We start from the raw sequence: 18,261 nt of genomic DNA, 5'->3' as shown, positions 1-18,261 counted from the left end.
ATCCACATTCTAACAATGCTATTCTCATGAAAATAAAAGTTGCATTAATTGCACATAATTCTCCAAATCAGTCCGCAACACTTACCATATCAACTTGCGACATTAAACTCTTATTTCCAACATAAAAGTCATCACAACAACCACTAAAACATTAAGCGACATTAATGCGTTCTTTGGCATATAGTATAACCCACAATCGGCTATCACCACACATGCATATATTAGTGATTCTTAGCCATCCTACACACTACAACAATCAAACATGCTACATAAGAACAATTCATCACCTCAACCACACAATATACACACACCTCACACGGCTAACACACCAAGCACACGACCCACTTCCAACATACCCTATCTCATGATTTTCATCCATTTTAGCATACCACAACATGCATACAACATTTATAACACATAAAACAAGATCAAATCTTACCTTTCTTCTTCAACTCCACACTTTACCTAGGGTTTGCGATCTACTAAACGGATGGCTTGATCGCTCCAACAACACTTCCACGTTACTAAGGGACCTCCAACTAGTGGATTTGCACCAAAGAAATATTTTTGGGATGGATAAAATTGGACTTGGTTTTTCTTGGTTCTTGGCCGAAATGGTGTTGGTTGTTGTTCTTCAACTTCTTGATTTCTTCTAAGTGTTGAAATGATAAGAGATGACTTAGAAGTCATCTTTTAAGCCTCCACATAAATTCTCCATGTGTCCATGGCCCACACATGAGTTGGACCAATTAAAATTGGCCACAAAGTGTGGGACTACTTGCATGATTTTCAACTTCCAATTATGTGACTTTTGGTCCCAACTTTTCCTAAGTGTTCCATGCCAACAATTTCATGAACAACTTATGTCTCAAAATAAAATCGAAGGTCAAAAGTCTCGACTTCAAGTCCCGGAATGGTCTTGGCCCTAACTTATCATAGTTAATCTGGATCGTCCCAATGTATAAAATACGGGACATAACAGGAGCTATGGCCGAATGGCCTTCTCCTTTTTTCTGTTCTCTCTAAGTTTCTTGAGTCTTCTAAAGATGAAGATGATAAATATGGAAATTATGTCATCTTTTATCTTATTTATTAAACTTCCATGTGGGCCTAAGCCCACTCCAACATGGCCGGCCACTTGGCCCATTCACTTAAGCCCAACTTTTTTTTTGTTTTGTAATTCATGAAAAATTATTCTCCAAATTCCAAATTTGCCCTTAGCCTTCCTCAATATTACCATGAACCACCTTGTGAAATTTCCTTTTTACCCCTAGCCTTTCTTAATATTTCCACATCAAAATTTTCATAAGCAACTTGTGTGTTAAACAAGATCCAAATATAGCCTTGCTTTTAACTTCCCGCAATTATCTTGAATTATCCGAATGTACAAAATGCGGGATATAACACTAATGTAGTATTGTCCCAAGTTTTCCCTTTGCTTCTTCTTCCTATACTGCTTCTTTTGACCTTGTTGGACTTGTGTAGGCAACAATCTAGGTAATATAGAACTTGCACAACTGATGCAAAAATCCCCTTGATGCAGTCAAGACAGCCTCCATAAGATGGCATTTCTTCTGCAGATTGAGCACAAAGTGCTGATACCACTGCATAAAGACTTGCCAGCATATAGTGACTGTTTGACATTGTAGAAAGTTTCCTTAAATGCCATGATACCAGATCAGAATCTTGTACACATGCCATCCTTATGTATCTTCTGTGGAACTTACAACTTCCTGCAAAATCTAGCACATAGTGACTAGTTTCCAGAATACTGAGGTTTTTGAAAACTAGTATATAGACCATGTCATCTCCTATGTGAGTAGGATCAATGGTGCACAACATTTGATTGAGATCCCACTCATTATGTATTATATCATTTCCAGATTTAACAGGATCCATAATACACAACTTAGTAAGATTTCCAAGAAAAATGAAAATTTCCAATTTCCATGCAGCCAGTGTGCCTGCAAAGTAGTCAGTACTGTTAGTGTATAAGGACTCATTATGTTCTCTTCCAAATGGATTTAAACATGTTTACCGGAGAATATCAGCACAACACTAATAACCACTCAATATTTTTCCTTTATCACACTGTTGTACAGGACCAGAAAATTCTGATTTAATCCTTCTTGATGCCAAAACTGCAGTGGAATGAGCACCAAGTGCTAATACCACACACTGCATCCTTGATACCAAAGAGTTCATGTGTGTACTTCTTCTGCAAATCCATGATGAATGTATCAGCTGTGTTAGGTTCTCCAGGATTTCCATCCGTGAATCCATGAAAAACCAGCAATATTGCCCATTGATACACTGATAAAACTGCATAATTATCATGTTCTGTGCAAGAATCAAAGTAGCATTACTCTCCTATCCTTTGAACCATATCTATTCAATATCATGACAAATATGGTCCAAATTTTGAGTCTTCATGATGCCTTGTACCCCCTTCCTACTGCATGTTGTGTAACCTGCAAAAAAGAGCACATGATTAGAAATAAAGATTCTCATCTTACTCTCCTCCAACAGGACTTGAGTAAGATCAGACATGATGGACTCTACATCAGAATCCATCCTCAGTATCTTCTTTTTGTTCTGATTCTTAAATAGGGACACTGAAGCTTGTCACTATTAAGAATCTTTCTTCCCTTTGAATCCAATTCTGCAAATAAGTTGATATCCACCTCCCCATGATCAAGGGCATAGTTAGCAAGATGATCAGCCAACTGGTTACCCTCTCTCATAATATGCATAACCTGTACCTCTGCATGGTCCATGATATCTAGCAGCTCTTCAACCTCAAATGCAATGTTCCATGGAGGTTTCCACTCTCTATCCAAGATATTCTTTAATAATAAAGAATCAGTTTCCAAAATGAAGGAGTAGAAACGTTTGGACAAACAATATCTTGCAGCCTGCAGAAGTGCTTGTGCCTCAGATTCTGTATTTGTACATTTTCCCATTGTCCTAGCCTCTGCATGTATCAAATCTCCAGATGACATTCTCACACAAAAATCAAATGAACTTCTGCCTGGGTTGCCTCTAGTTGCCCCATCTCTGTTGCATTTCCAGATATCCCCAGGTGGAAATTTCCACATGACCTTGGTGACCTGTAATTTTGGCACAAACTGTTCCAAAATCTTCAGGATATCATGCCATCTATGTGGAACTGTTTTGATTCCAGGTTTCCTGCTTCTTACCAAATGCTGCACATCAGTAGAAGCCTGATAAATCACTCTGCTAGTTGACACCTTGTCCGTATGCTTATCCCTATTTCTTTTCTTCCAAAGATGCCAAACTATGATAAATGGGATAGCATAGAAAATATTCTGAAGTCTGGATGGAACATCAGTTGTCCACCATTGCATGATCACCTGATGCAAGTGCATACCATCAATATTTCTTCTAGCTGCTGCACAAAAATATGTCCATGTTGCCTGTTCAGTTGCACATCTCAAGAATATGTGAGGGACAGTCTCTTTCTTTGGTTCTACACAGCAGGAGCACCTGGAAGGCATATGATATCCCCAACTCTTTAATACATCATCAAGAGGGACTTTGAAATGCCATACTCTCCATATCAGAAAAGCTATCTTGAATGGCAATCCCTTGACCCAAATTTTCTTGTACACCTCTTTCTTTTCACCTCTGCTCATTATATATTCCCATGCAGATTTGACACTAAATTCTCCATTTTTCTCCAACATCCTCCATGGCTTATCAATCTCTCAAGGTTTAGCAGGTGGCTTTACCTCAGTCAAGATGTATTCAGCCAAATCTTAGGGCAAATTATTTCTGATGGCAGGCACATGCCACCTACCATCAGTAACTACATCAGTGACATTCTCAATGGCTTCATTACACTGAAGTTCAGGAGGAACAATGAAGCATAATGGGCCTACACCAGACCAGTTATCAAACCAGAATAATGAAGAACCCATTCTCAGCTGCCACCAAATTTGATGATCCATCAGGGCCCTAGCCTGCAACATTTTCCTCCATATATGAGATCCTTCTTTCCAAGGGACTAGAATTGGATTATTCTCCTTTAAATATTTGTTGCTCATGAAACTACTCCATAAGGATGGTTTAGTCCTGAAATTCCACCATAACTTAGCAAACAAGGCCATTGACATGTCTGCAAGTGATCTAAATCCCAAACCTCCCTCCTGCACAGGCAGACAGACCTTTTTCCATTTTGCCCAATTCCTGCCACTCTCTCCTATATTGTTACTCCAGTAAAACTGAGCAAAAATCTTGTGTAACTTGTCTATAACAAATGATGGTGGATCAACAGCTGCCAACAGGTGCATAGGCATTGCCTGCAGAACATGCTTTAGGAGTACTACCCTTCCCCCAAAGGACAAAAGTTTTCCTTTCCAACTCTGCAGCCTGTTTCTTACCTTGGCAAGCAATTCTGAATAGAATGCCATCTTGCTCTTGCTGTAGTATACAAGGCAACCAAGGTACATCAGAGGAAACTCCTTCCAAGAAATACCAGTGACCCTTTCCACCTTTTGAAATACCTCCTCATCCACCCTACAATGTAAGTACACAGAACTCTTTGCTTTGTTTATCAACTGTTCTGAAGCTGCTTCATAATGAGACAACACCTTCATGATCAAGCCAAGTGAAATCTCACATGATGATGAGAAAATGATGGTATCATCTGCATAGGCAAGATGATTGATTTTTGGACTCCACATAGGCAATCCAAAACCTGTAAACCACAAGTTATTATGCAATGAATTTAATGCCCTTGACAGTACTTCAGCTGCTATGATGAATAGTGTAGGAGACAATGGGTCACCCTGCTTAACACCCCTAGTTGAATGAAAGAAACCATGTGGTTGGCCATTGATAAGCACAGAATACCAGTTGTTCCCAACTAATTCATATATGAAACTGATGAACATCTCACAAAATCCCATTTTCCTCATCACATTTGTGAGAAATATCCATGACAGCCTATCATAGGATTTTGTCATGTCAAGTTTCATCACTACATTAGGCACAACCTGATTCCTTTTCTTAGTTCTGAGTCTGATATCAGTAATAATCTCCTGTGTCAACAAGATATTCTCTACTATAGTCCTACCCCTCACAAATCCTGCTTGATTTTGGGAAATCAAGTCAGGAAGTAGGTGAACCATCCTTTCATGTATAACTCTAGAGAAAATCTTATTAACAAAGTTACTCAAACTTATTGGTCTCATGTCACCAAAGGTCTGCACATCCTGTTTCTTAGGCAACAGTACCAGATTTGTGTGAGTTATATACCTTGGAAGTTCATGTCCTCTGAAAAAATCCCACACCATGTTGAATATATCCCCTCCAATAATGTCCCAGCATGCTTGAAAGAACATGCCTGTAAAACCATCAGGCCCTCCTGCACTTGCATTATTCAAGCCAAAGACTGCATGCTTGACTTCTTCCATGGTAGGATCAGCAGTCAACTCTTCATTTTGTTCACCTGTGACCATGCTAGGTACATGCTTCAAAATGTCAAACTGAGTAGGAACTACTGTTTCATGGAATTGAGCTTAATAGAACCTAATAGCCTCCTCAGCAATTTCATGTTCAGTTTCAAGCCATTGACCCTGAGAATTCTGTATTCTTTTCAACTGCAGCATTTTCCTCCTTCCTTTAACATGTGCATGAAAAAATTTGGAATTTTTATCTCTTTCTTGGAACCAGATCATGCCAGATTTCTGTTTCCAATATTCCTCCTCTAAATGCAATGCTCTTGTCATCTCAGCTTGTACTTTTTGAAGTTTCTCCCTATTTGCATTAGAAGGATCTGCCTCAAACATTGCCTCATGAGTTTTGATAACTTCTTCAAGATTAGTGATAGTCTAGAAAAAATCACCAAATGTTGTTTTGCTCCACTGAGACAACACCTTCTTCAGCTTCTTGAGTTTAACATTAAAGGTCATGAAAGAATTGGCCACCACATCTGTCTGCCAATTATCCTTCACAACCTGTTGAAACTCTGGATGCTTTGTCTAGAAATTTAAGAACTTAAAGGATTTCTTAAATTGCTGAACCTCCTGTTTACATTGTAGCAGAAGTGGAGAGTGATCAGACCCCAACTTGATTAAATGACTAATTTCCAGGCCTGGAAATTGCTATTGCAGTTCAAAATTTCCCAAGAATCTATCTAACCTCTTAAACACACATTCATCTGCAGCCCTTCCATTCCACCAGGTGAAGATGCTTCCTTTATAACCTAAGTCACTAAGATTACAGGTCTAAATACAGTGTCTAAAGTCCTCAACTTCATTTAAAGTGACAGGCAAGCCACCATATTTCTCCTCCTCATCCACAATGACATTGCAATCTCCACCAATAAGCCAAGGAAGAGTCATGTCTGATGCAAGATTATACATGGAATCCCACAATTCAATTATATCAATTCTGTCACACTTAGCATAAACTAAGGTAACTATCATATCAAGATTAGTATCCCAATTGAATAATTTCAAAGTTAACTGCTGATCAGTGTCCATTAACACTATGACTTCATACTCCTCATCAATGAAAGCCCATATTTTTCCAGATACATTGCTCAGAGCATTCTTAATTCGAAGCCTTCTCCTATAAGATTCTAACTTATAAGCCTGTTGAAATGGTTCCATCAGGCCTATAAGAAAGAACTTATATTTTGTATGCATTGTTAAAAGCCTCTTGAAAGCTTTTTTAGTGTTTATTGATCTTATGTTCCAAATTAGTGCATTCATCACTAAAGTTGGGATTTAGATGCAGTTCTTATTGTGTGCACCCCAGTGGTATGAGATGCATGATTCTCTTTGACAAGTTTCTCCTTCCTTTGCCAATAACTTTCTCTATCTGCTTGGGAGATAGATCCCCCTCCTTTGCAGCATTCATAAAGTTCTGAGCAGTTGACTCCTTATCTAAGTCTATTTTTGGCTCCTCCCCTCCAACTGCTGCAACTTGCAGATTACCAACCTTGGGAATAAGAGCCCGTTCAGATACTAGTACTGCAATCTGATTTTGCTTTCCACCTGTATTATCTTGGCTTTGTTGTTGATTATGAACTTCAGCATTCTGCTGTCCACCATGCATGGACTGATTAGAGGCATAAGCCTGTCTCTTTGCACTACTCTTAGCTTCATGCACTACATCTGTAATCATGACCTGCTAGTTTTTGTTTGGACCTTTTGATGGAGTTTCTTTAGCCTAAATATCTGCTACATACTTTAGCTAATTTGCTGGATATTGCTCAACTTGATTTTGTCCCTTTGCCCCATCATGACTTTGAACCTGATGCTTGTGAGTGACAATTCCTTCTTCCTCAGCATCATCCATCCTGTCAAACATATTGTTGATTTCTTGGGAGGATGAAATAGAGTCAATAGACTATGTAACACCAGCTTTTGTGCCTCCTACTATTTCACCTTCCTCCCCAACTTCCTCTACCTGCTCACTCCACAACTTCCTTGCACTACTAGTGCCTCCATCCTCAGCAAATGTAGTTGAAGGAATATCATGACAGACCTGATTAGTGGTAACTTTATCTACTCTTAATTGAGCTTACCAGGAGTAAATTCAGCTGCATTAGTATTCAAGACCCTCTCAGGACCATGAGAATCAGTTGCAACCCCATTATCAATAGGTGCAACTACCAACTGTTTCTGAGCATCTACTGCAGTAATATTCTCTTGTTGTGTATGTACCTCATCCAAGACCATGACAACACCTTCTTGTATACCATTATCATTTTCTAATGCTGCAAGCTTGTTAATGATTTGCACAACATCAGATTTCTGTAATTCAGTCGGTCTACTTGTACCAGCATTCTCCTTTCTTATTGTCAAAGCAGCCTGGTTTTGAGCATTGTTTCCAATCTCCACCTGCTTTTTTCCTTTTTGAGTCTTCCATTTATACACATTCTGCACATTACCAACTACCTTGCCACTCTCCAATACCTTAATGACTTGCCTAGGATTTATATTGTCTGCATGGTTTACCTGCTTACTGTTAAACTATTTTGCCTTATTTGCCATCTTGTTTGGTTCCTTAACATTGTTAGGGACTGCAGCATGCTTACCTTTATTTCCCTTATCACCATTAATCTCCTCCTCACTCTCCTTCTCTAGTAACAAATCAGGATGCAGCTTCCAACATCGTTCTTCATCATTGTTATATCCCGCATTTTTGCGTATTTGGATAATTTAAGGTAATGGTGGAAGGTCAAGAACAAGACTATAATTTTGATTTTGATTGGCATACAAGTTGTTTATGAAAATTTTGAAGTGGGAATATTAAGAAAGGTCAATGGCATAAAGAAAAATTCGCAATATGACTCGTGGAAATATGAAGGAAGGCGAGGGGTAAATTTGGAATTATTTTTAAAAAAATAAGAATTCATGAGTTACAAGACCAAGAGAGCTAAATATGGGCTTGGAATTAAAAAGGGGCCACTTGGGCCATCCACATGGATGGGCTAGGCCCAACTAAAGCTTAAGGGGTCAAAAATAAAAAGGATGACCAAGTCATCTTTTCCACTTCAACTTCTAGAAATTTCAAGAGCCTAAGAACACTAGAGAAGAAGGAGAAAAAAAATCTCCAAGGCCATTTTCGGCCAAGTTCAAGACCAAAAAAAAAAAAAAAAAAAATCTTCAAAAATCATTTTCTACCAATTGAAGGGTCCTAAACAAAGTGGAGTGGTCATTGAAGCAAGAAAAACACATATTCATACAAGTTGTGAATTCTAGCTAAGTGGAGGATTAAAGGAACAAGGTAAGAATTCATCCTTCCTTATATGTTATGAATGTTTATGGATGTTTATGCATGTGGTAGTGTACAAAAATGGATGAAATTCATAAGGAAAAAGAATATGGTGGTGTGGCCGTGAGGTAGCATGTGTGGGTGTAGAAATCATGTTTTAATTATTTTATCTAGTAATTGGTTGTTATTGTTGTGAATGTTATGTTGATAATGGAAGGTGAATGATTTTGGAGAGGTTGTAGTTGTATATGCATGATGTATAGCCATGTATATTTGGTGAATCATGAAGGAATGTGAGCAAGTTTTATCTGGTATGTTGGTTGTTGTGTTGTGAATTTTATATTGCAAATAAAAGCCTAATGAGCTTAGTGAAGTATTAGTAGTTGGAGGCTTGCCTTGGAAGATTATGTAAATTGAATATTATGTCCTTACATGTATGGAAGATAATGATATTAGTATGGTGTTGTTGGAATATACATTATAAGGTTGTTATTGTTTTTATTGGAGTTGGAAGGTTTTGAAAGAAGTAGTAAATTGATTAAGTTGTTATAATGTATCTTGGATTGAATATGGAAATTGTTAGTGTGGTTGTTGAAATTATGTTGATAGTTTGGCCGGGTTGAATTCCCGGGATTGTTGTTGATTGAAATTGGCCAAGTTGAACTTGGTGGGATGGTGTATTTATAGGGGAAGTGCTGCCGAAATTTTGGTAGACAAATGTTACTTTGAGATTCCAATTCAAAAATGCTCTAATCAAAGTTTGGTAAATGTGACCAATTTGTAGATTTTGGCGGATTTGCAACTTGGATTCGGAATAGCATAAGGAGCGAAAAGAGGTATGTAAGGCTTCACCCTTCTTTCTATGGCATGTCTTAGGTGTAATAAGTCGGGTACGAGCCTCGGGGACAACTCTGTTCCCCGGAATCTGCACCTAAAGTTTTCCACTTTTTGTTCAATAGAATTGAACTAGAAAGTGTGCAAATGGTAGAAAGACCTCCTAAACCCCTAGAAGTTGCATAAATGGGACCCGATTACCCTAGAACCCTCACGAGTAATGCCAAGACATGTAACATATGTAAATCGTACACGCTACCTCATCCGGCCCGAGGTGGGCCCGTTACTCTCGGAATTTCCCTATAGTCTTGTTTGACTTACTTGAAGTGAATCCAAAGGGGACCTTTGATCCCGATCCCGCTACCAAATGATAAGTGTTGTGACTACTTTAACGAGAATGTTTCTATGGTGATAATGATAACGACAATGTTAGACAAGAGAATGTGCCTATGATAAGTACGACCGGAACGATTCTACGACTAAGATTCCTAAGCTAAGGAGTTAATGTGAATATGAAGTTGATAAACTAATTTGTGAATCTTATTTGTATCCTCTAGCTATGACTTTACTTTCTAAAGACTCCCAAGCCTATGAACTGTCATCTGTGACGCCCACGATTTCATTCTACGTTTACTTTAATACTATTCTCCGTTGACCGTCTCACCTTAAAATATTCGTCCCTTCGAGGTGAGACAAAAGCGATCACGAGTATTCCATAATGTAATCGGAGGTCACCGACCTTACGTCACTCCGATGGCTACATGATGTTTCCTTGGGCTCCCTTGTGTGCTTATATGATATATATATATATAACATGTATATGTATATATATATATATATATATATATATATAACATGTATATGTATATAAGATATGTGTAAGTATATAAAATATGTATATGTATATAAGATATGTAAATGTATATAAGATATGTATATGTATACAAGCTATGTATATGAATACAAAAATATGTAAACGTATATAAGATGTGTATATGCATACAAAGTACATATATGCAAGCTATGTATATGAACCTGGGCTGGGGGGAAGGGTTATATGGGGGAACGGGAAGGGAAATATGTTTCACTGCCACCTGATCAGCTGGGTTATCATCCCGGACGCGGGGTGCCCGGACGCGGGATATATGGGTGAGCCGGTGCGTATCTACATCGGCGCTATGTGGGTGAGCCGACATTGTTCGGCGCTATGATATGACCTACCATGTCATGACCAGACATGCTATGCTATGATATGACACGATACGCTATGATACGCTATGCTATGATAAGAAATGCTATGACAAGCTATGCTATGACATGATATGCTATGATATGCCATGACATGACATGCTATGATACGGTAAGCTATGCTATGATATGACAGGCTATGCTATGATATGATAAGCCATGCTATGATACGATAAGCTATGCTATGATATGACAGGCCATGCTATGATATGATAAGCTATGCTATGATGTGACAAGCTATGCTGTGACATGATACGCTAGGATATAATACTTCCATGACATGATATGCTACGATATGATATGATACGACACACTATGATAGTGCAGAATGTAATATGATAAAAACATAACATGATTTAAACCCTATTTTCCATGTCTATGAAAAAGAAATGTTTCAAAGAAAAAAAAAAAGAAAAGACAAGGGGCCTCCCTAAGTGCAGGTTACTTTCTTACCTCATTATACGTCCTACGACTCCATGATACTATTAATCGTACTCTATGTTACTACTTGTATTATCTTCCATGCCTTACATACTCGGTACACTATTCGTACTGACGTCCCTTCTTGTGGACGCTGCGTTTCATGCCGCGCAGGTCAGAAGACAGGTGGACGTGATCCTTAGAAGCTCTACCAGCTGCACTTGACAGCGCTCCAGTTGTTTCGGAGCCTCACTCCAGCGGTACTATTTTGTGTATGTATATTCGGGCCCGACAGTACTCGACCCTCTCTATGTATAAGTATACTATGTGTAGAGGTTCGTAGACAGATATGTACAGTCAGTTAGGTACGGTTAGATATATGGTGTTTTGGCATGGTTGTTGTATAAAGTGATAACGAAGTTTACTAGTCTATGTTCATAATGACGCTGCTAATGTTAATGTTCATTAATGTTCAAAAAAAAAAAACATGGCACTGTTTATACGGCTTGCTAAGAGGTAAAGGTAACAAGATAAATAAGGGGTGCTCGGTACAAGTATCGGGTACTCGTCACGGCCCCTAGTCGGGTCGTGACAATCATGGCCTTGCAAACAGCATTCCTTGCAATATTTAGGCAGGAAGTCATAGTGAATTTTCACCCACCTTAACTTTATTTCTCCAGTTTTGCTATCCACAGCCTATAGTTGCACTCTTTTAGGATGCTCAACTAACAAATCCACTTCAACTTTCACACGAGCACAGCTTGGCTTTGTTTTGTTTTTGGTTGCCACATCCAAAGTCAATGGCTTGCCTACTGCTGAGGCCATTGAAAATAATTGCGACTGACCAAAATAGTTTGGTGCTAATGTAGGAAACGAAATCCAAGCAATGGCAATGGTAGTCTCCTCCTCAGGATTAAACCAAGGATCCCATTTAAGTGTCCTCATGGGATAATATCCTTCACTCTCTTTAATCCAAAAGGCTGGTTTCGACAATAATGTTACATAGTCTTCGAACAATTCACATCTGATTAAAACATGCCTATTGAATAATAATCCAATGGTGGCAGTACTTTTTAGTTCACACTGTTTTGGGATTAACATACGTAATGCATGCAAATCTGGCAGTCCATAACTAAATTTGCCGATAACTGCATATTGTAGTTTCTCGTGGATTATCATGCTATCTATTTCTTCCATGGTATATTGTATTGTTGGTTCACCATGGTGATACACGATTGGCTTCATAGGAATAGGTAAAACAGTCGTGGTAGTCGACTGTTTTGCATCACTAGCATTCAAGGTGGAAGGTTTCAACAATTTGGCCTAGTCTAGGGTTTGCATGGGGTTTGTTTGTGACAATGTAGGTTGCGCAGCCTCTTGTGGAGACTGCATGGTGGCCGGAGAGGCCATAAATGGCCTGAAAATTGTCCTCTCTCACTAGGTCTCCAATTCGCCTTGAGAGAGAAGCTCTCAAGCCGTCGTAAATTAGGGATTTAAGGTTGTAGATTTGGGTTTATTTTTTTTTATTATTATTATTTTGGTTGGTCTTTGTGCTTAATCCTATTCTAAATCACAAAATTTTATCTAGAACATTGACCTTTTGCAGAAAATTCTTCACAACTTTGATACTATTAGAGAGACTCCAAGCTTAACCACAAGAGGTTCGGAAATGGATAGCAACCGAAGCTAATACCAGAGCTTGACTTCAAAGGTGAGTTGAAACAAATATCAGTATGATTTGTTAACGTTTTCTTCTCCAATTCCAAATCAGGTGCGGGTTTCTCAGGAATCACTGCCCACCTTTCTATGCATTGGTATTGGGGTGTGATTCACTAATGAGACAAACAATTTCTTCCACATAGGAAGTTTTGTTCCCACTAGTAAACTAAATCCCATAAGCTGGAAATTATCGATCGTTGGAGACAGAGATTTTAATGTCAAGTCGAAAGATTTTCCTTGTTCCTAACTCGAGGTAATCAAATGTCTCAAGTACCAAAACTCAATATTACAATGACGACTTTGTGTGATTCTCAATTGAAAACAATTTACGGAACAATTACCATATATCTTGCTTGAATTAGCATGTAATTTGAACAATTAGTCCTTTTAAACAAAGGATTATCCATCTATATAGTATTATATTATTAGTAATTATATTATCAATTCCACCTTTTCTCTAACCTTAGGAAATTCAAGACCAACATGTTTCAACGCTTTTGTCCTTTTCATTTGTATCTATCTAATGCAAGTGATTCCATATGGTTTGTTTAAGAATTTAAAATTAGAACTGAACTACTATTCTACTAGAGATTTTAATGAGAACACCAGTGAGAAGTAAAATAGAAAGTTGTTTCTTGCTGTTCAACTAAGACTTTTCTTGGAATTCATTTTTGTGGATTTATTTGCAAATAGTTTGTCATCAAAAGCTTGAAGTTTGTGACTTTAAATTGCAAGAAATGTTAATCTATTTGCAAATTCTCAGTACCTAACTAAGAATACGTAGACTGAAATTTTTTGAAGATATGGAAATTCCAATGAATGGGAGTGAAAGACTCCAGTTAATTCATGTAATGATGATTCACTACTTTTGTTCAGTTTAATTCTTTACTGAAACTTAAAAGGTGTGTTAAAATTTACATGGTTGCATGCTTATCATCTGATTATCACAGAAATATCAAGAATTGAATTCTTTCTTGTCCTATTGGCGTCATCGTAATATTAGTTTACTCTCATGTGCTTATAGGTCACTATTCGGGTACAACAACAACTATGCCTTGATCCCAAGCAATTTGGGTATATGAATCCTCACTTTCCGTAATCATTCTTAAACAACTTTCAAATTATTCAACTCTTGAGTGAAAATGTGTACATGGAACGTCATAGGGAAAATGATTTCATAATTCAACAGGACAACCTGACATGAGGAAACCTAGGTGCTGTTAGGATTCTTCAAGAATCATTTCCCGAACCTGGTAGGCTTCAGTCGATATATGCTGACTTTTGGGGGATGCAAAAGCGGTATACTGCAATTGCTCTTAACTAACTTTTAGTAATTAAGTTGTTTGTGTTTTGCCATTCTACTTATTCCAGTAACTAATATATGCAGGAAAAAACAATATATTCTCACAAAACGCATTTAGTTGGGTCATGCATTTTGCAGCTATAGCATATGTTGGTGAGAGCACTCTTGATCCTCTAAAGTAAGTATAGTTGAGTTTCTTTGAGGACTTTTCTTCCATATATACATGTATTCATGTAGCATTGTTTTAGAGGAATAGAAAATTTAATTTTTAAAGCGAACTTTGATCAATGGAGTCTTTTCTTTTTACCAAACAAAAAAGGAAGGAACTCCCTAGAAACATCAAGTATGTGTTGATAGTGAAATCTTTGTGACATTATTTTTTGAGAATTAAGCATAAAATCTAGGGTAACATTTTATTTCTTGTCTTGATTTAGACGGTGTTTGGATGCAGTGGCTTCTAAACTTTGTTTTTCCTTTAATTTGTGGCGAGTTTAAGTTTGACAGCTAGAGTATATTGAACTTAAACTGCCCATTGCCTTTCTTCTCTTTGTTCTTCTTCTTAATAGTTGTTGTCCACTCAATTTTGAATTGTTTTGATGTTTTTTTTGATCTTGCAATTTTTTTTTTTTTAGTGTTGAAGCCTTATGCTACAATTTCCTAGTGGACAAGTTCTCCATTTTTGAGGATTTTTTTCACATGTAATTTTTTAGATGAAATGATATAACATATGCTTTTATCATTCAAATTTGGTTTGTACAAGGTAGCATGACAAATATTATTACATATACTTATTAGGAGGTTCTTACAATTAAGGGCAGAAGTAAGCATTATTATGTTTCAACTAATAGGTGTTCACTCGCTGGTTCTTGTTACTATTGAAAAGCTCTTGCCAAAATTTAAGTCTGAATCTTTTGAATAATTGTTGGACAGAGATGGTAAAATATCTTCATGGATTTAAAGTTCCTTGTTGTCTCAATTTTGCTTCTTTCATAGTGGTAATTGTTCTAATAGCTGTTACTTTTATCATTTTGGCTAAAGTGCTTTAGTACCTTTTCATCTGCCTGGTTATGCGAGTCAATTGCGTGAAATTTGCTTCCAGTTTACGCAGTGAAATTAGTATGGTCATTCAAATATTTGTTACTTTTATTACTAATATCAATCTTGATGTAATTAAACTTGTCATTGTAAGCCATCTACTCTTTTGCTTGCTTTTACAAAGAAAGGATGAAAGAGAGTTTGCCATCTTTTATAGAGCTGCACCTGATTCAGGTGCTTGAACTGATGAACTTGATGAGGACTTTGATGACGATGAAGAAAATGAGCCTAATGTAACAGTCTCAGTACCCCCTAATGATATTTGCGCAAACTTATTTGGTACCGAAGTCTATCTAGAGCTCGCAGTGCGAATGGTCTGGTCCTCGTTGGGAAAGCTGAGAATTCCTATGTGGGATTTCATTTGATAGTTATCAGCATAATTGTAAATACATTATAATACTCCCTCCGGATCAAAAAGAATGTCCACTTAGCCATTTCCACACCCTTTAAGAAAATACTCACTCCTAGAAAAAAAACTAATTTGACTAAACTGCCCCTAATTAAATAGGCATTGGGATTTGATCACATAACACTTAATAGTGGCAAATCTGAAAAAATAAGGTTAATTCTTTCCTGATTTAATAAGTGGACACTCTTTTTGACCCAAGAGAAAAAGTCTAAGTGGACACTCTTTTTGATCCGGAGGGACTATTGTGCGAGAGAGGTACATAATAGAAAATTTTATTGGGCATATATCAATAGAGTTCTAAGACAGAATACAGTGAACAGAGGTTTAGAAACTTATGCACCCTAGACTGGCTCTTTTTACACCATTTACTTAGTTGCTTCACTTCCCTCTGTGCAGAAAATGAGAACTCTCTATAACGATCATTGATGCATGCGCCTTCGTTAGATATTTTATTCGAACTATAGCCAAGTGACTTATAGTATCTGAGGCGATTAAGCTTCTGAAACTACCTTGAATTAGTTTTGCTCCAATATGCTTGGATATTTCTTTCTTATTTTATATCAACTATTAATTCTGGTGATTGACACACAATATTAGTTACTACTTTGTGAAATTTGACTTAGAAACATGAAAATGGTATTTGTTAGGGTTTTGTCTTTGCGTCACAAGATATAGTCAACTTGATACTTTATAATTAGGATTTCTGTAGCTGTAGGGGTTTAAACAGTTTAGCATGATAAAATTAGGAACTTAAACCTGTGAACTGATTTTTTTTTTCTTGTTAAAAAGGGACTACAACAGATGACAATGGCGATGTGCAAGTTAGCATGACAACAAGTGAGATCTCTCGCTAAGAAGAATCCTCAGTTCAAGTTCTACCATTAGTAGTAGGTCAACATGCTGGAGAAATTAAAAGCAGCAAACGATATATTCTGTTAAGGTAAGATGAAACAATTCAACATAGTTACGGAAAAAAGATCTTGGCCCAAGCCACAAAATAAGAGAGATAAGAAGAAAGATAAAATGAAGAACAAGAAGCAGCAGTAGCCGTTTTGTTTCTTTAACCTTGGCCACTTTCCTTCAAATGAATAAAGATAGAAAAATATAATAGCGCTCTAACACCAGCTTGAGTGACGTTGAGGCATTTGGGCCAATTTAGTAGTTCATTGCACTTGCACAGTACCAACATATTTTTGTCCAGGTATATGGCCGAGTAATTAGGAACTGAAACTCTAGAATGCACTCTCTAATTTTTTATAAACTGAAATTTTGTGTGATTTGGTTGTGCACATATTTCTTTTCTCTAAACATTTTATTTTATACATGTTACAGGATTTGGACCTTCAGTTTACAACTCAAGAAGCAATTCTAAAGATCTCGAACAAGCTGACAAATTGGTTATCATTTTTCTAAGACTGATAGACAAAACATTATAGTATTTACTAAGGGTGTTAGCCTTTGTGGGCTAATGAGTTGTGTAAACAAGTACTAGTAGTTTATATTTTTTAATAAACTGTTGTACTAGTGGGATGTTAATTCAAATTAATACAAGTGAAACCTTTGTTTATATTCATTTGATTATCTATATCAAACCAATGTACATGATCTTAGAAAAATATCACAATTAAAGCACATGTGTTATTTTGGTGCCACATCAAAGGGGCCATAATTTGCTGCCATATTTGAGGACAAATATTTGTTAAAAAAGACCTTTAAGGACCAGTTGAGCTTTTCCCTAAATATTTTAGGCCCCATTAGATCTATGTGTTTAGGGACCAAAAATATGGTCCTTAAAGGTGTTCTAGGGACCAGATTTTTTCTAGTCCTAGAATCTCTTTAAGGACCAGAAAGTGAATCTCGTCGCTATAGACCTTTAGCGGCGGAGTCTATAGCGACGGGTGGCGACGAGATTTTTCCCATCGCTTTTGAATTTTAGGGACCAGAATCTGAAATTTAGGGACCAGTTTTGGGCCTGGACGTTGACTTCACCTGGGATCCTTTTAATTTATGTCCTTTTACATAAAATGACCCTTCCCCTTTTAGATAATATTATGGGCCTGGCCCAATTACTTTGTAATTCATATTTGTGGCTATGTAATTAAATTTATGTCCTCGTACTAATATATGTCATACCTCTCTATTTTGTAAAATCCCCATTCGTTGGTGTTACACCTCGAAAAATTTCATGTCGTTGTGCGGCAAATAGACTAACGCAGGATAAGAAGTATGTGATGTCCCTACAAGTAAGAAGGGGTACTTAACGATTCTAACTAAGATTCCAAAGACATTTGAGGAAAGAGAAGAAAGTTCGTTGAGGAAGGTAAAGTATGAGTCGTGTTTTGAAAAGGTTTTGCGAAGTACCGAGCTAATGGTGATTTAATAATGTTTTGAGGAAGAGCTATAATGCTCCGTAGATTGTTAATGAAGTGTTACGCAATTGTTAAGAAAGTCCCACGAGGATTGGAAATCAAACGAAACAACG

At 37.3% G+C, this 18,261-nt stretch overlaps 1 long non-coding RNA gene across 2 annotated transcripts; it reads left to right on the top strand.

The window, feature by feature from the left end:
* The first annotated feature begins 12,790 nt into the window (after nt 1-12,790).
* LOC132642470 (uncharacterized) lies at nt 12,791-17,371 on the top strand. 2 transcript variants are annotated; one of them, XR_009583184.1, is made up of 6 exons: nt 12,791-12,964; nt 13,997-14,046; nt 14,162-14,271; nt 14,360-14,453; nt 16,581-16,719; nt 17,112-17,371. It is a non-coding gene; the product is annotated as an uncharacterized LOC132642470 (long non-coding RNA). The 2 variants fall into 2 exon arrangements; XR_009583183.1 differs by lacking the exons at nt 16,581-16,719; nt 17,112-17,371 and having other exon boundaries at nt 12,794-12,964; nt 14,360-15,622.
* The last annotated feature ends 890 nt before the right edge of the window (nt 17,372-18,261 follow it).

This window comes from Lycium barbarum, chromosome 5 (assembly GCF_019175385.1).
Source record: "Lycium barbarum isolate Lr01 chromosome 5, ASM1917538v2, whole genome shotgun sequence".
Taxonomy (NCBI): Eukaryota; Viridiplantae; Streptophyta; class Magnoliopsida; order Solanales; family Solanaceae; genus Lycium; species Lycium barbarum.
This window is presented reverse-complemented; position numbering and strand designations above follow the sequence as displayed.